Genomic DNA, 6,456 nt, shown 5'->3' with positions numbered 1-6,456 from the left:
CATATTAGAAAGAATACGGAAACCAACAATGAAAATATGAAAACTTATTTTTTGAGTTGCGATATGTATCATGAATTCAATTCAAGATTCATATCTTGAATTTACATAGAAGTGATGATGTGGCTACTTCCTACAAGATGCATTGCACCTGTCAATCCTATAATCCTATTGCCTCTACTAGCACCAATAATTAGGATCTACAGCGGGTATATACAATATGTGGATTTAGGTTAAGAATTTGCATTTTTTTTTTAAAAACCCCAAATTTTATAGAAAAAATTGGATATGAAGCTTATTCTTATTGGAGAATACTATTAGCTTGATTATTCATTTCTTGATAAAAATTTGAAACTTGTGTCAAAATATTAAATACGATTCTTTCCTAGAGAAGAAAAAGAAAAAGAAAATACTAAATTCAAAACAAGATAAAATTAATTTTTTAAAAACTTTTTGGGCTTTAGTCACCTTGCCGGAATACATGTGTAGTAAAATAAGGACCACGTTTTTCAAGCTAAAGATCTTGAAATTCAACTCATAATGTTTATCACTTTTTTTTTTTTTACCTGGTGCAATATAAATGTGTGTGTGTATATATATATATTCATATTAACCGTCCATTTTATTTTATTATTATTATTTTTTGTTATGTGTATATATGTATACTCCTTCAGTTCCATTTATCTGTCCATTTCTTGTATTAGAACTTTTGAAGGGTGCATGCACTCGATACATTGTTACTTTTTAAAATTACCAAGTTATCTTTTTAATTTTAAATATTATAAGTTGAATGATTTTTTAAAAGTTAAAGAGTAACTATTAATAGAAAATATACCCTATGAATATATAAGGGACAAGTATATTTGGACAACCTAATAAAAATAAAAAATAGGCACAATTAATATATATATAAAAGGAAGTTACCAGATTCGGTTCTTTTCCTTCTTTCTTTACTTTTTTCACAAGTTATCCAACTTTCTTATAAGTACAAAACTCAGCAAGAAAGTAGAGTTATATCATTTGTGCTCACCTCCATCATAAATCGTACCTGCTGCAGAGGTAAGCAATGAGGCCTGCCAATGCATGCATGTTTTTAAAATGAATTTTTGCCAAGTTTAATTTAATGCTTAATTAGTTGAATTATAGGGCACATGAACTTTATATTACTCATCAATGTTACCATGTATGTTTTTTTGATGCGAGTTGATTAATTTGTATATATAGTCTTTTCATTTACTTTATTTTGCTCTGATGTTATTTGGAATGTCTCTTGCAGGAAGGATGTCTTCACAATTTGGCGGTAAGAGCAATCCTATTTGTCCTTATATCATTATATGTATCCAATAATGTTCCTATGTTTTAACCTCATAGGAAAATGATCATTTCGTAATTTTATCACAAATGAGATGGGGTATAATTAGCTTAATTTCTTTTTGGGAAGGGGGAGAAACTCTCACTTAGATTTTCTTTTGGGATTAAATTTCTTTACTTTGGGGAAGTTGCCGACGGCACCATACTGGATTAGTTCTAAATTTTTGCTTAAATACAGAGAGTGTGTGTGTGTGTGTGTGTATGTATGTATATATATTATATATATCAAAGCACATGTATAATTAACTATATATGGTGAGAAAGATATATAAATAATTCTTATGTGTTGCTCTAAAACTACAACTTGCATTATAACTTTAAAATTAGAATTATGTTTGTATCTCTTCAGCTTAGGGTTAATTTGGAATTACTGATGATTACTCAAAAAAAAATTAAGACATCTATCTGTAAACCAATTTAGTCATAGACAATTATGCATTGTAAGGGGAAGCTTCGGATCTTTATACTTTTAGAAAGATAATACTGAGAGAGAAAATTAGCTTAAGACGTATAACCATTTGTACTACAATTAATCTTGAATTTTTCTCTCGAGAAATTTAACATTGCTCAAACCTCATAAGCACATAGACACGTGAAGGCATTGTACCTTTATGGTTCTTGGGCGTAATTGAACGAACAAATAAAATAAAATTTTGAAGCCAATTTATTTTAAAATAAAATTATAAATATTAAAACTTTAATTTTAGTTGATAATATTTTTGTTTATATAAGAAAAAGGATATTATGATATATTATTTGACTGAAGCTATGACCTTAGGCAAAGCGAAATTGTAATATATATATATAAACCTCAATTTGTTTGTAATATGGTCGTCTCTTATGAAGTCAGCTAATTTCTTTTTGTAGGTGACGACCTTAATGACCTTACTGAAACAAGATCGAGCAGCACTCACCGTGAGCTTGATTGTCTTCTGGACATTAAGTCATATTCGTGTCCTTTTCTTGCCAAGCTCTATTAAAAAGTATATTTAAAAAAACTTTATCTATATATGTGTGTGTGTGTGTGTGTGTCAGGTAAGTTAGTTGTTAATGGAGTGAGTCATAAACTTAATAAAATTGAACTTTACAGATCTCAATGTTTTAAGAAAATTTAAATGTAAATGGAGCCATCTGTTATGTTTTCCTTAATCTTTGTTCATATAGTTCAGCTAGTTATCATTTCAACAAAAAATAAAAATAAAATAAGTGTACACTGAAAATATGAATTAAAAGGTCATTTCTTAATTTTCCATTGAGTCATTGACCTATAGCTTTTTAAGATGATCACACGTTGAAAATGGAAATGACTGTTAGTCAGGATTGTATCTTATTTGACAAAAAATAAAATAAAAAATTGACTAAGAAATAATTTTTTTCACGTCAAAAGGTAAATAATAAAAACAAAAAATCATAACAAAATCACAAAATTATCAAGCATCAGTATAATATTCTTGATCTAATTCATGTGATAGTTTCATGTGACGTTGTGAACAGTACAGAACTAAATGACAGTTACTAGAAAAGATGATAGATTCATGTGAACAAAGCAAAACTAGGATATTCATATTCTATACAAAAATGAGTGTGTTTTACCTGCAAATTTAGAGAAAAAAAAAAAAAAAAAAAAAAAAAACTTGTAAATTGAGGTTTGAGTTGATGATAGATTGACAGTAAAATAGAAGATTGATTCTGATTTCCATCTCTATTGTTCAATTCTCTCATTCCTATTCTAATTCTATGTTGAACTACATAAAGCAATTGAAGAAAATGAAATTGAAAAATGGAGCAAGGATGGATAGAGAGAGCATGAAGATTCCATACAAGTATCTCACTGTTTTTTTTGTTCAGAGACACCAACTACAAAATTATTACCACTCAAACACATCAGTAACTATTGTCTTCCACTTTTAGGCTCTAGGCCCTACAAGCCTACGCAATAGCATGGTGATAATAATTCAGAGTGATAATAATTCTTTGAATTTGTTGAAATTTTAAATTAATAAAGTAATTATCTTTATTATGGATTTCATCCTATTAATGATGTTTCCAATAAGGTTTTCTTTGTAAATATCCATGAAACATGAAGGCGAGATTATAAAAGTATTTGCGAGGTGATAACGTATGGTTTACAACTATATATATTATATCATATATTGCTTGGTTTAATTTCTTTGTTGTCATGCAGTGCGTAAGCTATTCTGGTACTAATAGTGAAAAATATTGCTGATCGCTCTACCACGATTTGTCCAGATACTGTCCCGGTAAGTTTGAATTTGTCTATATATATATATATATATATATAGACATGCTAGGGGTTTGCTAGCTTGATTTCTCCCGTTTATAGATCTGTTTCAAGTTTATATATTTTCTCCTCTCTTCCTCTCTTTGTTGTTTTTTCTTTTACTTGCATATATTCTCAATTATCGTGTTGGCTTAAAATTTTTATTTCTTTATATTATGAGAATTTCTTAAAAAGTTATTTTCTTATTATTAGATCCTAACCAATGCTAGACATTTAATAGTGGGCCTAAAAAATTTAATTCATTCAGAAACTATTCATTCCACTTGAATTAAAACTCTTAATTTCAGTCTTTACCTTACCACCAACCCAATAAACCCATGATATCTCAACCCGTCCCGTGCCATTCCGCACGAGTTGCACGGATTTTTCACATTTCTCAAATTATTCCTAATGTTAATATCCTACTAATAAATAAACATTACAGAAAAAGAAGTTAACGTACCACCAAGTAGGGTTTTCTTTGGAACTTTGGGTAATCAAAACTTGTGCCTTTCAAAAAAATACTTAATAAAATTTAGAAATTAGTCAAAATATTAAATTCTTTATTATTTTGTTTCCATAACTAAAATTCAATTACTATAATTAGGTGAATACCCTATAATGAATAATTAAATATTAAATTGTATAGTTTTAACTTTATGTTACATAAATAACATATAACATTAAAAATATATACCTTTTTTTATATTTTGGGTTCCTCCGGTTATTCCCAACCCTAGATAAAACTTTCAATCCCCTCCTATTAATTTTTACAATTATCTTTTTTTTTCCCCCTTGTTTCTCACATTTGTTTCCTCATTGCAATCTCACTATTTCGCTTAACACGAGGTTCTATTGTTCTTTTAACTTAAATTATTTTGTAATCTTTTATTTTTTGCTTTTAAAATTGTATATTTTGATTTTGATCGTTTTTATTTATCTTATTTAACTTTGCATTTCAAAAATCAAGAAAAATAATTTATAAATAAATATTATTAACTAGTATTTGGTATTAAGATATTAAAGGCTTTATATATATATATACAACTAGTATTTGGCATTAATATATTAAAGGCTTTATATATATATATATATTTGCCTAAAACCTTAAATTATATTGAACCACCGATATTAATTTTATCATCAGAATTCGCTTTGAACCACCACCCGATATATATGTGTGTGTGTATGAGACATAACATTCTTCAAAGTAACTCTGTTCCTTCCATGGGTATTGTGAACTTCATGGGACCTGACTTACATCTATGTTGTGTTGATACAAGTTCAATTGAGCTGAAGTTGTCATTCTGACAAAAAATTAAGTGCTGATATTAGATTTCATATGTGAATTAGTGGGAATTAATTCGTGTGCAAATGTCGAATCTGGTTTCTTCAATGTGGACTTAGAAGAAAGTGTGGACATATTTAAGCAATGACAAAAAGATATGAAAATATTGTTGCATTGTGACTTTTAATTTCATCTATGATCTGCTTGTATGATGATTCTCTTTGCAAAATGGCTTTTTAATTAATTGGTGCGCATTATGATAATTTTGCTGGCAGATTATGAAGACCTTATTCGAAAGACCGAAATATTTGAGGATGAGTACCAGTTTGGTCGGTTATATGATTCTGTCATGAAATATACCAAGCCACCATGTGGGTCTCTTTTCATGATCTACAAAGAGCTATATATATTTGATCTTTATTTACAAAAAAACTAATACTTTCTATATGGATTCTTCGTTTATGTCATTTATAAGTCAAAAATTGTAAATCATAATTCAGTTTGCTGATTAAATCAAAATCATATGTCCAAGGTTCTGAAAATAATTATAATTTTTTTTTTTTCCCTTTCTTTTTCTTTTTTCTTCCCAAATAGTATTAGGTGATTTTTTTTTCTTTTTTTTTTTTTTTTTGAATAAGTGAATGGAATTACCTCATCCTTATTCCCAAACTACACTGTCGTCGTCCTTATTCGCATATCTTTATTTATGCATTTGGTGAACAAAAGCAACAGTCTTTGCTGCCTTGTGATTTTTATTTGTATTTTATATTATTTTTTGCATTCTTGTTTTTCTTAATCATTATTTGTGGTGCAATAATGATTTACAACTGTGATTTGGTTTGAATGCAGTGGGCAACTAATCTTTCGAAAGATGATCCATCTTGTAGGTACTACAAAGATGATTTGGCCCGATATTCTCCTGGTAACTCACATATATTTCAGTTGTGAGTAATTTTTAATTAATGTATTTTTGTTGTACCATGATATTAAGCTTACTAAGATTTTTTTTTTTTTTTTTGTGCTCTTACATTTTTTTTTTTTCTTTTTTTTTTTTTTTTTTTTTTTTTTTTTTTGTAACTCTACAATATTCATCTTATTTTATTATATCTTAATATTATTTTGCCCTTCTCTCCCTTTTTGCCTTTTCTCTTTTCATTCATAGTGGTCTGTCTTTATGGACTTCTTCATTCTTAAGATTAAGAAAAAAAATAATAATAATAAAAAAAAAAAAATTTAACTGAATAAGCCAGCAATTGTGGAAAGACATAATAACCGTTAAGGGCAAAACTAGATACACTACGTTTAACAAGAGAGGTAATCAGACTATGGGATGTTCTTGGAATTATAACAAAGGTTAGAAGATGTAATCTACTAAAAAAATAAATTATGCATTTTCTTTTCAATATTTGCTTCATCTTCACTTTGCATAAGCTCTTTTTATGAGTTGCTTTCTCATTTGGTATTTTTCTTATAACCTTCTTTGCAGATTGCAAGCCCGTTGACTAAGCTATGCTCTCTA

This window comes from Cornus florida, unplaced genomic scaffold (genome assembly GCF_030987335.1).
Source record: "Cornus florida cultivar Cherokee Brave unplaced genomic scaffold, ASM3098733v1 CherokeeBrave_3.0.0_Hap2_Chr09, whole genome shotgun sequence".
NCBI classification, from domain to species: domain Eukaryota; kingdom Viridiplantae; phylum Streptophyta; class Magnoliopsida; order Cornales; family Cornaceae; genus Cornus; species Cornus florida.
This window is presented reverse-complemented; position numbering follows the sequence as displayed.